The sequence below is a fragment of the Scomber scombrus genome, chromosome 15 (genome assembly GCF_963691925.1).
Source record: "Scomber scombrus chromosome 15, fScoSco1.1, whole genome shotgun sequence".
In the NCBI taxonomy this organism is placed as follows: domain Eukaryota; kingdom Metazoa; phylum Chordata; class Actinopteri; order Scombriformes; family Scombridae; genus Scomber; species Scomber scombrus.
The window spans coordinates 18,493,786-18,509,684 of record NC_084984.1 but is presented as its reverse complement, the minus strand read 5'-3'; the positions used below and the strand labels follow the sequence as shown (position 1 = coordinate 18,509,684).

The following is a 15,899-nucleotide window of genomic DNA, read 5'->3' as shown; positions in this document are numbered from 1 at the left end:
AATTTTGTCTTCCCGTTTTGGCTTGACTGTTTATAAAGTATAAAGCATAAATTATTACCTAATTCTGTTAGACCATTTTAGCCAACTTCATTCCAATATATATATTATACATTTCTTTTTTTAAGTATGGTCAATAAGCCTTATTTGAATGAAACTATACCTCATTTTGAGTTAATGCCTGTTGCCCTACCTGGTCAAATCAGGGTTAAATAATTAGAAATTAAAATAGAAATGACTGTAAATACGATCAATCTGAAATTCTAATACAGGAGCTTAGACTGCTTTGGATCTGATTATGGTGAGCTGAAAACCTCACTGATGCTAAAAAAGACCAATATGTTTGTTGTAGCTGATAAATATTCATAATAACATTACATAGCATATAACCAGTATACCCTACAGTGTGGTGTGCCATTAGGCTGAAGCTAATTACTTTTAATCACCCCAACCCCAACTTTTTAGTCCTTTAGTGTCAGCTGTACAGATTCAGAGGCTTTGTGTCAAAGACGCCATCTGCACTGCAAATGAACAAAAATGAAGCTAACACCATCTAGTAAACATTGGAGCTTTCCTATTTATATCAGTATACTTTTTGGGATTCACCTTCTAGCAGTTTTAGAAGTACTTGCACAGTAAATCTGGTTCACTCATTCAGCCACAGCCTCAAGTGTAACATTAAACTACCTATGTGAAAACCTAAGTTCCTATGTGAAAAAGAAGGCTTACAAGTAACTCTAAGTAGGTAAGTAACACAATTGTGTTTGTTGGACTAAAGCTTTAAAATGTGTTAAGTAATATTTAGGTGGCAGTCGACATTTACAGGATTTGAAATTAATCCAGGTCACTGGTATCATTGACTTCATTTACACTTAGCCACTTAATGCATCTTAGGCGGATGGGATAGCTATCCAATCTTTTAAAAAAAGCTATGTGTAAATGCCAAGAACCATTTGCAACTGATTGAAATCCAATTACATTATTGCCAGATATTGAAAAGTAAACTTTATTCCACCCAAGTGTAAGTACATACGTAAGCAGTCTGTGGAAATGGCCATTAACAGGATCTGTCCCCTTTGATAACGGCAGTTTGAGTTACACTGAAATGAGCTGTCTTACTCCCTGTCTCATCAAAGTGAAAATGTCTTGCTGTACTTCTAGCTTAACTATTGCTGGTGTAATTAACTGTAAAAGTACAGAAGTTAATTCTTCTGGAAGTTACCAAACAGTTTCAGTTGCATATCCCACCATCCTCCGTAGGCCGACCCTGACTTCCACATAGTCCCATAAAACCAAGACAGATTTCATTGCATTGATCAGATTTATGATCTGGGCAACAGAGATGCAAACTGTACTTGTGGTTATGTGTAAAGTATATTCAATGCCATGTGGATTTTATTTGGATATACTAAAAATGACAAATATAATAGGACCAAAATGTCTAGACTGCACACATTCACACCACCATTTCATTTCCAGACAACACTTTGTATCTACTCATCACATTTATATAATCTTTTCACATTGGAAAAAACAATTTTCTCACATCTACACAGCATTTGCATTTGAAGAAACGGGTGCATATTATATGAAATTCACAGGAGACCAGGCTCAGCAAACAGTACCTCTTTTAGTTATATTTTTGATGCTTATTGAAAGAGGGGAAAAATGCTACTCATACACTTTCCCACCCCTGAATCTGAAATGACTCCGACCTTTTGATCAAAAGGCTGTTTTTCCTTAAGATTTTTATTGCTCTGATAAGGATAAATGATAATTGTATCAATTATTTCATGAAACTGTCTCCCTATTTGATGATATATAATTTTATCTCAGCGCTGCAAAAATAGATGTCAGTTTTAATGTTTTGTGTAACTGTGAGGGCCAAATGTTCATCCTCCCTCATGAGTTTCCTGGCATGGAAAAGAGGGGATAAAACAAGACATTATAAAACCCATTATATAAAATTAGATGTCTCTAAGGGAAAACTATGAACATTTAAATGCATCCAAATATATCAAGACTTTGGCTCTGATTAATCAGACAAAACACAGTCAGTTTTGTCTTTAGGCTACTAGGCTTCTAGTTTTAGTTTTCTGGCCAAAAAACAAGCATATTTAATTAAGCTTTTTTCAGTTTTTATTTAGCTTAATCAATTAATTAGCTTAATTTTTGACAGTACCCTGTAATGCTAAAGTAGCGCCCATAACAAAAATGTGGTATGACACCAAAGGACACCATAAGACATGTGATTGTTGTCTTTTGGTAAACGCTCTTCATCAAAATCTGATCTGCATATTCAAAATCAGCTGAGACGTTCTGATATAATAGAACTTGACCCTGAAGAACTGCTACATAGCTGCAGGACACATCTTTCTCATTTCCCTTCACTTCTGGATGGAGTGGCTGTTGACACTTGCCAGAGGGTTCAATAGTGCAATTAGCACTCCTACCGCAACTATTAGTGACAGTGTCATGCTCCCCTATTAATAAATAGCAGGCGTAATGTGATATTTAGAAGAAAATGGAAAGCAAATGTTATCATGATCCTGATTGTGATACCTTGAACTTTTCAAAAGACCATGGTATTAAAAGGACCAATCCCTGTTTACTACAATAGAAAACCCTAAAACTGGACTGTCTTGTATCTAATGAGTAGACCTGTGTACCCACAAAAATGTGTATATGTATGTATATATATATATATATATATATATATATATATATATATATATATATATATATACAGCTCTGGAAAACATTAACAGACCACTGCAAATTTTTCTAAAATCAGCATCTTTACATGTATGACAGCCATTCCATTCCAGTAGAATTCCAACACAGGCACACCGTATTCTACTTAATAAGGTTCTGATTAGGTGTTCACCTAAACTAAATCTTATTTAATGAGGAAAAGTATAAAAAAAAAAACACTGCTGTGGTTATCACTATCCTCTTGCAATCGGACCAGCTGGATGGCAAAAAAAAGGGCTAGAAATAGCTCAAAAGTAATTGGAATACAAAAAAAACTATTGACCATGCCAAAACTGTTGAAAAAAAAAGTTTTCATCATGGAGAATCAAAGAAGAGCCAGGCTGAAGTTTGCAAAGGACCATAAGGATTGGACCATAGAGGACTGGAGTAAGTCCAATTTTCAGCTTTGCCCAACACCTGGTCGTATAATGGTTAGACGGAGACCTGGAGAGGCGTACAAGCCGCAGTGTCTTGCACCCACTGTGAAATTTGGTGGAGGATCGGTGATGATCTGGTGATGCTTCAGCAAGGCTGGAATCGGGCAGATTAGTCTTTGTGATGGACGCATGACTCAAGCCACCTACAGTACAAGGTTATCCTGGAAGAAAACTTGCTTCCTTCTGCTCTGGCAATGTTCCTCTGAGGACTGTTTTTTTCCAGCAGGACAATGCTCCATGCCACACAGCTAGGTTAGTAGAGATGTGGATGGAGGACCACCAGATCAAGACCCTGTCATGGCCGGCCCAATCTCCAGACCTGAACCCCATTGAAAACCACTGGAATGTAATCAAGAGGAAGATGGATGGTCACAAGCCATCAAACAAAGCTGAACTGCTTGAATTTTTGCGCCAGGAGTGGCATAAGGTCACCCACAACCAGTGTGAAAGACTAGTGGACAGCATGCCAAGACGCATGAAAGCTGTGATTAACAATCAGGGTTATTCCACCAAATATTGATTTCTGAACATTTTCTGAATATATTTTCTGAATTCTGACTAAATTAATAAATATTTTTATTTGGAATTTGGGAGAAATGTTGTTAGTACTTTGTTCATCATTTTCTTTTTACTCAAACATATACCTATACATTATGAAATCTAATGAAACTGATAATTTTGCAGTGGTCTCTTAATTTTTTTCAGAGCTGTATATATATATATATATATATATATATATATATATATATATATATATATATAAAAGAAAAGTGGTAGTGGTAGTGGTAGTAGATAAAACATCATGTCAAAACATGTTAGGTTTGGTGTTTGATAATCAGGGTAGTTGTGCACATTTTTTACCTTCCACATAGTACACACATACACAATATACAACCTTACACTGTTCCTCGGAAGCTCATCTACATGCGTTTGCAATTACAGTGGAGAGCTCCTGTGTGGCGTAATGTTAGCATATGCAAACCTTATGTGGAGCAACAGACCATAAAGTTCATGATGGGTACGCACGTAATGGGTTCTTTACGTAATTAGTTTTAACAAGAACTGATTAAAGGATATGGGAATCAATTTGACAGCATTGGATAGATTCAGCTGACCAACCAACTCATGTTTATTTTAACCCTGTCTGTTTAGCATTTACATAAAGCATAGCACAAAAATAATTAATATTTAACAGTTTATGACATACAATAAAACACGGTGGTGGTTATATTGGTTAGTGTAATTTGAAAATTATTTGTTTAAGCGTATTCATGTATGTCTTAACAATTATGACTGTGCCAGTGAAGAACAGTTAAAGAATGACACACACACGCATGCACACACACACACAATTAAAACCTGCTTTACATGTATGCAAAAGGTTAAACAAGGTTAATAACACCATAAAACTGCACATACAATTAACAATTATAGATTGAATCCTAAGTTTCAAAGTATTTTGTACATGTGAAAACTCATTAAATTGTAATGCACTATTGTAAGAAAATGTCCTGTCATCTGCTAATGAGTACATAATGTATCAATTGTTTTTATACTGTTTATAGAGACTAAATAGACAGGATTAAAATATACTGTTACTAGTGGATGGTTATAATACTATAGTAAGCCAATTATTTGTACTGTATAATCCAAATAATGTGTAAGTATCCAATTAACATTGGTTGTGTCATGTTCATCAGTTTATGAACAATAATGGGGTTGTTTTCATTTACAGCAAATTTTAAAAAGTTGATTCCAGCTGTTGGTCATAACTTTAGAGAGAGAAAATAAAACTTGTTCCTTCTATTTTTCCCTCTGTTATGATGACATAAATTTAAAACATTTCAAACTAACAGGGGTCACTCTAAGTAGAAAAGTAACTTTAGGCGGCATTATTGTTCAACAGCTCTACTCTACAAAAGGAGTGGCCTCTGTGGGTGGTTGTGGCTGCAAGAACATTATGCCTATAGGGCACCATTAAAAAATATGTGATCTCCACAAATGTCTCTGCTCCCTTCTGAAAACCACACTTTAATAATTCAAACATTTGCAGAGAAAGAGCCAGAGCCTTGAAATTAAAATTAATGTGACAAGAGGAAAAAACCAAACTGCAAATACAGTACATTTACAAAAAAAAAAGCAACTTACAAGCAAAAAAGATCAAGGTGAGACAATGGCATAAAATATAGACAAGTTTTGTGAATCTGATAATATTGGCAACTTATGATTAAGAACTCAAGAAACAGATACTAAATGTGACCAAATCCCTACAGATCATCAAATTAATATCTGTCCTAATGTTAAAAAAAATCAGTCTAAACATCTTTAAGTGTGTGAACATATTTTCTAGCTTGAACACTATGAATACTATATATTCACCTTATAGGCCTTAGAGCACAAAAAAATGAACTGCCACACTCACTACTTACAAAGGTCTGTTACAGTCAAAGTTCTGAAAGCATAGAAGCTCAGACTGTAAATTATTCTAGGTCGTCTGTCTCTCTTTAGGAGAAGATTGAAGTATTTAAAGGCTTTTTGTGTGTGACTTCTCACACTTTCAAGGTCCATGAAGTACAGTACATCTGGCAGCGACAGCTTTGTGGCAATTGTTAATAGTTAGGGTGGGCTGGTCATTGGTCATTGGTCGTGAGCCTCTATAAAGAGCCCCACCAATGCTCTGTCTGCGTAGAGGTGATTTCATGGCACTTCTTGGCTGACTGCACATTATGCACCAATCTTATAATGATATAAATAGCACCTGGAACGGCGCGGTGCCTCCGTCTTCCCACTTTTGATTCCAGCTGATTTCCTGCAGGCGTTATTTCCCCATACTGTCTAAACTCAGCTGGCCTCTTCTGTTCACAGTCGGCAATGAAACAGCTAATGAGGAATGAGAGGTTTAACAAATGAAGGTTTATTAAATCATATACCCCATCAGGAGTCCTTGTGGTAAACTGTAAATCTAAGTGACGAATAGATCTTTGAAGACTAGAATGGTGGAACATTGTTCTTCCATTAGAAATTCAAACACAGTCCAGCTGCCCTTCTTTTTGCACAAATGAAATATCCACTGACCTCTTACTGGAGAGTTGAAATTTCCAGCCAAGGAGGCAACTTATAGGAGGCATACTGGATCATTGAATTAGAGACCCTCACACTATTGAGAATGAACGAGGACCTGGATCTCAGGGCTTTCCTATGAAATGTCCTGTGTAACAACCCCAACCTACAGTCAAATCCCCAAAATAGATATTTTTATGATTGACCTGCTTATTTTATATATATGTAAAAAAACAAAACAAAAAAAAATGCTGCTGTGTAGAATGTGTGGTATAAACTTTTTTAACTAGAGTTGGACTTTTTACACCTCTTTTCTCACATTTTGTGAGATTGTCACGAGTTGGTGTATGTCCTGCCGCTTTACTGTTGTATTGTTTCGATTTATTTGAGCCCTTTGAAATCCCTCGACACCCCCCAACACCATCACCACATATGTATTCACATGTGCTTGTTTTCTGTTTGGGTCTGTCCTCCCTTTTATATACATTTTATATATTTGTCCATGCATACATCTTAACTTACAGGACCCCATGGAGCTGTAGATACTCATATACTACTGTAGATACTTAGACACACCACTACCCTAGTGGCTATGACATGTGGAGTTCTTCAGGGGTCAGTTCTTGGACCCCTTCTGTTCAGTCTATATATGCTGCCTTTGGGTCAAATTCTGCAGAACTCTAATGTAGACTATCACAGTTATGCAGATGACACAGATATATCTAGCACTGTCCCCAGATGACTACAGCCCAATACAGTCATTGTGTCACTGTTTAGAGCAAATAACAAATTGGATGAACCAAAATTTCCTTCAATTAAATCAGGACAAAACTGAGGTCATTGTTTTTGGCAATAAAGAGAAGAGGATTGCTGTCAGTAAACATCTCAAGTCACTCTCTCTAAAAACTAGCGACCAAGTCCGAAACCTTGGCGTGCTGATAGACTCAGATCTGACCTCCAGCAGTCATATCAAATCAATCACCAAAACAGCCTTCTATCAGCTTAAGAACATATCCAGAGTGAAGGGTTTTATGTCTCAAACAGACCAGGAGAAGTTGATTCATGCTTTCATCTCCAGTAGACTCGACTACTGTAACGGTCTTCTGACTGGACTCCCACAAAAAAGCATTAAACAACTGCAGCTCATTCAGAACGCTGCAGCTCGAGTTTTAACCAGAACAAAGAGATCAGAGCACATTACTCCAGTTCTAAAGTCTTTACACTGGCTCCAAGTCAGCTACAGAATATATTTTAAAGTTATGCTACAAATCACTGAATGGTTTAGGTCCAGAATACATGAGTAGAGCTCTGAGATCTACTGACTCAGGTCAGATAGTAAAACCCAGAGTTCAAACTCAACATGGTGAAGCAGCTTTTAGCTGTTATGCTGCACACAACTGGAACAAACTACCAGCAGAACTGAAATCAGCCCAGGCTTAGGGTGGGTTGATTGCATTGTACTATTATTGGGTTTTATTTTTATTTCTCAAATTGCATGTTTTTAATGTTTTTTTATTTCCAATTCTTACTGTTAAATGTTTGTTTTATGTAAAGCACCTTGAGTTGCTATTGTGTATGAAATGCGCTATATAAATAAAACTGCCTTGCCTTACCCTGGAAAAATATTTAGCTTTTTAGTAATATCAAAAGGATTTTGAATATGTTTTGACAGTTTAGGGAATCTTGAATGAATAAGCTGTTGTATGTGATCATGGATACACCTCCAACACAGCTGTGGACTATCATGCAATTACGGGCTATTTTCAAGCTCTGTGCTCTACTTTGTGATTGATACGTCTTGAGAAAAGTCCTTGTGACCGATACGTCAACTCTTTTTAATAAATCAATGCGGAGGTCATAAGGTTGTGCGGGAATGGACTTTTTTCTTTGTTACTGGATGGATGCCATGTAAATTTTCGCTCAAAGCACTGCTGTGACTTATGGGACGCTGTAATCAGTTCTAACAGTCCTCTACATAATAGCTGTGATGCAAAACCTCACAAACTGATTAAACTGTAAGAGATGAAGGACAAAATCCATAGTTCTGTGGAAAAAAATGCATTCTTAAGTTCAACCGATGCTAGTATGAAATATGAAACCTGGTATTCACTTGTAGGTGTATTGTTGGTGTTTTTCTTCTGGCAATTGAAACTGACAGAACATTCCCCCCTGTCTGGCATGGCAAGGAAACACTCTTTGTGAAATACAAAGAGGGAGTGTTGCACAAAAGAGATCAATTTGACAAACTCGCACTGCTCACACTAGCTTTGGCTGAACTGAGGATGGAACATGAAGGATTTTTTATGCCATTCTTTGTATTTGCGGCACAGGGGATTTGCTTAATGGCCAGGACAAGGGTGGGGTTAACTGACTAATCTTTGATTCATCCCTATGCATTACTATTACGATTTGCTATCACATAGAACAAACAAAAGCACAATTTATGCTTAATCTTCACAATTTAGAAGCTGGATCAAAATAATGTTAGTGGGAAAATAGTTGCAGATTCACTGTCAGTTGACAAATGCTTTCAGTTATAGATGGTCGGACTAATTACAGCAAGTGGCAACCATCAACAAACAGGTGGCAGGTAAATGTTCTATTAAGATAGACTTCTGAAAAGCTTGTGTACTTGTGGTGGAGTTAAGTGTTAACCTTCTTCCCACTCCTAATTGTCACATTTGAAAAGTTGTAAACAGCAAATGTTTGGAACTTTTTCTTGATAAATGACTTTTAAAAACAAAACGGAGCCATTATCATAATTACTGTTGATTTGTTTGCTTACGATAAACTCCCCAATTAATCAACGGATTGCTTCAACACCATATTACTACGCTCCATAAGTAAAGTTGCTGGAATGCACTTGGTTAACATCCTGCGTGAGCGTTTGTGTGTGTGTGGGGCAGGCGTGTTATGTCATTTTAATTACACTTATAGTGTAGTAATGTCATGATATTGCTAGTTACACTTATCCCCATTTGGTAGCTGCAGATTTTAGTAAGTGTATGAATGCATGGCGGCTTTGCAGTTATAAAGACTGTGTCAGAATACGATTATTTGTGTGTTTTTGACAGAACAAGTGAAGGTGGATGGGTTGATGCCACTGTTATCTGAGGATAAAGTATACAGCGTCTGCCAAAGCCTGCAGCAAGAGGAAAAGCGGGGCAGGTAGGAGATTATAAAATTCAATTTAGGGCAATAGAGGGGGTGGATCCTTTATATAAGGTGCCACTGAGTTCTTTCCCCCCTTTTTAGTCTAAGACACAAACACACACACACATGAATCACATGAATCTTCTTTTTCTGTGTTTTTGTTGTGATATCCAGTAAAACAGAATATCCCTATTTGTCTTAGCTGCAGGGCCGAGCCAGGCTCCAGATGCTGCTAATAATACATCGCTCACTGGGGTCTGTGGTGAGTATGTATGACTGTATTTTTGCATGTGCGATAGGGAGGAGTGCCTGTGGGTAAAGCGCCACGTTTACAACATTTCAGCACATGCATCATCATCCAGAAGCCACTGCGGGGTTCTTTGGAGGATGACCTAGCAATCGAGGGAAGAGGGCATGAAATTGCCCCTCTGAGATAGTTAAGAGGTTGTTGCACTGGATAAGTGGGAATACTTCTCACCCAGGGGTTTGCCTGCATTGTCGTCCAAGCAGCTGTTCTCTCCACCCGCATTTTGAAATGATGATAAACGAAGATGGTTTCTTTTTTTTTTCTATCTCTGCTTTGTCAACCAGAAAAAGACTTGAGCCAAGCATTGAAAAGCATACATCTTGCCCTCATTAGCCCTCCATTGCCATTGATAGCGGTTAATTTATTGGCTCACTGAAGCAACGTGATCTTGCTTCCATTGGAGAGTACAGCACTGGGATTTCGGGGACTGCATTGATCAGTAACAAAAAAAGCTTTCAATTAATCATAAAGAACCTCTTAATAATTCAGTCTTTTAAAACTCTATCTTGCTTGATAACAGAAATGATTAATTTAATTATTTTGATTCAGAGAGGATTTCATGATGTACACAGTCAGGGCCTGGCAAAGGGAAATCTTTTTTTGGAGGAAAAAACAAGAGAGCAAACGACTCAACTGGAATCGGGAATATGAGACCTACTGTATATTCATTGAGATCTCGCTCCGCAGTGTACGCCTGCTTGCACTTAAGCTCTTAATGGTTCCTTAAAACTGATGAGGTAAAGGGGAGAGGGAGCGGAAAATGAAAGTGTTCTTCTAAATGGTTTTTGGAAGAATGCCTGTCAAGTGGAACGGGTCTGGAGGGGAAATTAACCAGGGGACATGCGAAGTGAACGTTGTGGCTGGCTGTGTGACATCCTTCTCTCTTCAAAGCTGTGAGAGGAGAGGAGGGGTACAGGAACAGTATCTCTGATATGCAGGGAGTGCTTGAGGAAAAAGACCAGAGGGAGACGCTGAACTGGCACATCTGGGTATTTTTTGTCTCCCACAACAGACAACCTCAATTACCTAGTGTAGATTTCTTAAAACTTTGTTTTAAGAAATTGATCAGCTGTTTTTGTGTTTGTTTATGCCACTATCTATTCATTTACTAGTTCTTTTAAAATACATGCTGTTGTTGACTTCCAAGCATCTATCTTATCATACTAATTAATGACGATGGGGCAGCTTGTTTCCTTTTATCTAATATCTATCTTAGAAACACATTGTACAACATCTGCAATTGTCTTTCTTTCTTACGATAGGAGGTATAGAACTAACTATCTCAATCTGACAGGCATTTTTATGCACACTTCTATTGTTATTATAGGGCCACATGTGCAAAGTATGAATATATGAAAGAGCATATGTGACTGAAATCCAGATGTTTTCCAACTGAGATTATGAAATACATTATTATCATTAATCCTACCAATGAGAACATTGGTTTCTACATAGCAAGAAATATAAGTATAATTATATTTATTATCCTACATAATATGTAAAATAGTTGTATTTCACAATGTGTCATTGAGAAAGCAGTTTCAAAGCAAAACCTCTTACACTAAGCTCCATTTACTTGTAGACTAGGTGTAATTGAGGCTTTGAGCAAGACAGACATGTTACACTAAAAGCAATATTAGCTGAAAGTGTTCTTTAGTTTGAAATACAGTCAAGTGTCACTGAATAACTCAAAGTGTTTTGTGTATCTCCCAATGCATGCATTACTTTCAAGACATTTTTTCCTGAAAACAATACTTAGTGTACATCTTAACTACTAGCCTAGTTTGTCAATTCATCAAATACAGCTAAGCTCACTAAAGGAGGATATACAGTAAGTAAACAGAATGGCTTGGATGGTTAACTTGTAAATGGAAATCTTTTCATAGAAAGTGGAGTGTCAATAGTTGAGTATAAAATAGTGTGACCATACTGTATGTTGTACCGCTGATGTGTATTTGTATGTGTATTTGAGATATTAAAGCCATTTAACACTAATGATTCACACAAATCATTGTATATACTTATGCTCATCTTCTGGCTGTGTAGGCGTGAACAGATGCTCACAGATGCTTGATCGACATCTTTGTGACGTACAGAAAAAGTTGGCTCACACCATGTTGGTAGAATGAGTAGATAAGCGGTAAAACCATCTGTTACAACTCAGAAGTGTTCACAAATGAATCCAAGGATATTTACCTTTACAGCTCACATTTGTTAATCTGATCATTCATTATGGGGGAAGCTACATGTCTGAAACTGATGTATGGTGATCACTTAGATTGTTTATGTAGGAGAAAACTTGCCACTCTGTTGGTAAAAAACCAATAGCCCACTCCTTATTTTTACAAACCTCAAACTAATTCAGAATGGTGATTCTTCTACAATGAATCCATCTTAGGCTACATGAAATTACCAGCGTGCAGTGAGCATATCAATCAGCCAAGATTTTTTGTTTTGTTTCGCTAACTCAAAGGAACAACTGAGTAAATTTGCTGACAACAGTTGTGATTATAACCCTTGAAATCAACAGTCACTTCCTGAAACTTTTTAAGACAATGTTAATTATGTCAATTATGATTAGGATTGACACTCTTGTGATTTGAAAATTGCACATCTTCACATCACAGTTTCATCAAAATCAACATTAACCCTACCAGATAAAAACAACGTAGGATCCCTTTTAATTAGCTAATTGTTCAGGTGTTAGCAGTGGGTTTCCCAGAGTTGTTAATTTTGGTACAAATCTGTTCACTCTTCCGTAGTTCTTTTCTCCAACTGGGAGATATTAGCTGTTAGAAATGCCCCATAACTCTTACTTGAGATGACCTGAACTGTATTTCCCCCTCAGCTGGTCACATTTACTTCTGTGTAATGTGAATACAGCATTAGTGTGTGGATTTTGGTGAACTCAGCAAGCTCCCAGCATAGCTGCCTCTGACTTCAACCTGAGCAGAGGTCTAATCAGCCAGAGTAAATGATAACACCTGTCAGGGTTTGCAAGGGCTTTTAACTGGAGTTTCCAGCCTCAAAACCTTTAGGACCAAAGAAAGAAAGAGAGAGAAGTGTTCAAACTGTTTTCCTACTGGGCTCTGACACCATTCTCTGTCAGTCTTGACAATACCTCACTGAATCCTAGCCACAGCAGGGTAAATGTGTTGTGTTGGCTTTTGTTCTTCCACATTGCCTTCCACAGGGACTGCTGACGCTGCACAGAGCCATAATGAAAGGCACAGCCCAGCTGTGCTGGCCAGCAAGATGGCACTTTCATCAAACTAAACCAGGCTGACGCCAGCTTCTCAATTATTAAACGCCTGCAATAAGCAACAGTGTAGAAACCCTCTCCCAACAAACTATTGTGGACACCCTTCAGAGATTTTGAGAAAAGTAACAATTGTTTGTGACATAAGATTTGGATTATAGTTATGCAGAAAGAGACAATACACTGACACTGATTACTCCAGAATATTTGCAGTGTTAGAAGATTGAATCTTAATGCTTTTGTTTAGCAGCAAACTGCAGTCAAACAAGTGCCAGACGTGTGACCAACACAAGACTACACAATACACACCTCTGCATGAGCCTGGGTCTCAACATTTTCTTGCTCTGTGTTTAGATTTCTAAATAAATCAGGCATGTCATAATGTGAATTTGTTTATGACATACTCTATTATATGTAGCATAGAACATGGAAACAGCTTCAAATTGAGAACATTTGTAATTTAATTTTCAATAAAGATGTCAAAAAAAGCAGCAACGATGCTTCAGACTATTTTAGAATGTAAATAATCATTAATAAAAAGTATCAGTTACTTAATTTACTCCTTTATTACTAACCTGGCACCTCCATCATTTCTGATATTTTATGCAATTCCTGTGATTTTCTTTACCTACGTCCCAGTAGGAGTATAGAGCTGAATAACTCTGGGAATTCAAAGATGCAACAAACTTCTCCTACATTCTTATCTACAGTGAAATTGTCACCCTCATACTTTAATTTCCACTTCCTGCCAATGCCATAACACATGGCTTGGAGATTACCATATTAAAGGTCAAAGCTCAACTTGATTGAACTCCGAATGCAAAACCAACCAAAGTTCAATGAAGTGCTTGGTGTAAAAGCAGGGTTAGCAGTCTTCAGCGAGCCACTGTTTTCTATCTCTAGGGAGTAGCTCAGTATTGGATAGATGTCGCTAAGTATACACAGGGACCTGGTCCATATGTTTGCAAATGTGTTTTCAATGGGGATGGAGGTTCTATGGCATAAGCTAAATTAAGCTGTGGCTCAAGATTGTAAGATTGATGTGTCCTCAGCAAATATAATGTCTCAACTTCTCTGCCTTGCCATGGAAACACAAGTTCCATTTGAAACTAAAGAAGTAAGCAAATCAAAATACTGAATTTCATAAAAGAACTAAAACTTTCTGCATGGATAGCATTCTAACCCATAACACCACTGGACTGTGAATTTGTAGTGCTCCTTAACTCATCCCAATAACTGATTGCTTGATTAGCTGCTACTGTATTAAATATGATGCATATATATTGTGAGCACAAATTGCAGTTTCTGGTATGGGAATCTGTCAGTGAGGCAGGATAAAACTGATATATTCTTTCAATTATGCATTATGTAGGCCCAGAAATCACTTTGGTCTCTTAATAGTTAATCACTTTTGCCTTTCAAAATTGCTCATACATCATACTAATTATAATCCACCACAACCATAAATATACTTTGTTGATCCTTCACGGGGAAATTTACTACATGTAAGTAAACTAACTGCTAAACTTTTCCTCTGAACTTGAGGGAACATGTAATAAAAACTTATCGTTTACCAGCATCAAGAGATAGACAGACCATTGTGTATATTTTATAAAGCCAACATAATGGAAAGGTCTTATAAGCTTTATATTTATTTGACCATCTCTTTGCAGCAAAAAAATAAGTACTGGACTATATGTAATCATGATCCTTTCTGAATACTTTAATGCTTTTTAAAAAAAATGTTTTACTACTGTTAGGAATTGTTGGTATGAGGTACCATAACAATAATGATTTCCCTTGTACAATATGTAAACTGTATAACAATTCACTACATTCTACAGTATTATACAGTCAAGTTTCAATAAATGTCTCAAGGAATCATTACGGTCCATTTCAACTGTCTTCATAGGTCGTAGATCTTTTTTCTTACTGCCATTTGTATAATACTGTTATTTCACAATGATCAGAAAATGAAATTCTGACCCCGAAATTCAGGATAAGGATTTCAGAATTACAAATTTTGAGTCTCTGTTGTGAAAATTAGGTCAAAGCAATCTTACCTTACTACGACTTGTTTGCCTTTTTTTAAAGTACATTTGACACATTTTTCAATAAATATTTAGCAAACAAAATTGTTTCATTAACCTTTAAAACCCAGTTGGATCCACTGGCAAGTCACAGGTGGGTTGTTTTTAAAAGGCAGCATTTTCTAAAGCAAAGACAACCTGCAGTTCTGAGTTTTCAGGCGGGTGATTGTAATTACCCTGGTTTATAAATATACTCCTTATCACAGCAGAGGGATCCACGTTTAAGCCATATCATAAGCTTTGGGATTACCGTATTGCCTTGACTCTGTACAAATTACCTTAAATCTCCCCACATAACTGAGGAAGTGTGTGCTTTTCCTGAGAAACCCAGTTTAACATTGAGGAACAGTTGCATTGCATTTACACAGACCATGCCATCACAAACTTTGGTCACCAAGAATGGATGTTCAACCTTGTAATGAACAAGGTAGTATTTTCCACTATTTAATTGTATTAAAAAGCCTGTCAAGCAATTATTGTCAAATCAATAGAAAAGTACTTTATCCACTATTGCACTGGACATTCATTGACATAATGCATAGCCCCGTTAACCCTCACAACTAAATTCTTAACCCTAATTCTTACCCTAAACAGAACCTAAACCCAATTCTTACTTTCACCCTAAATCGGAAGCCTCAAACAGCCCTTCGAAGGTGTGTCAGAAAGTCAGGAACAGCCAAAATGTCCTCACTTTCCTAAAATGTCCTCACTTCCCAGGTATAAAACTCAAATTTGTCCCACAATGATAGTCATACAAGTACACACACATACACACATACATACATATAATCCTCCACTACCAAACCCCACTCTCCCCCAAACACACACACCAAACACATTCC

The 15,899-nt window shown here is 37.0% G+C and overlaps 1 protein-coding gene across 1 annotated transcript in view; it reads right to left on the bottom strand.

Moving 5' to 3' along the window:
- LOC133994936 (leucine-rich repeat transmembrane neuronal protein 4-like) overlaps positions 1 to 15,899 on the bottom strand; it is a 933,350-nt gene that overhangs the window by 848,914 nt on the left and 68,537 nt on the right. The window lies entirely within an intron of this gene.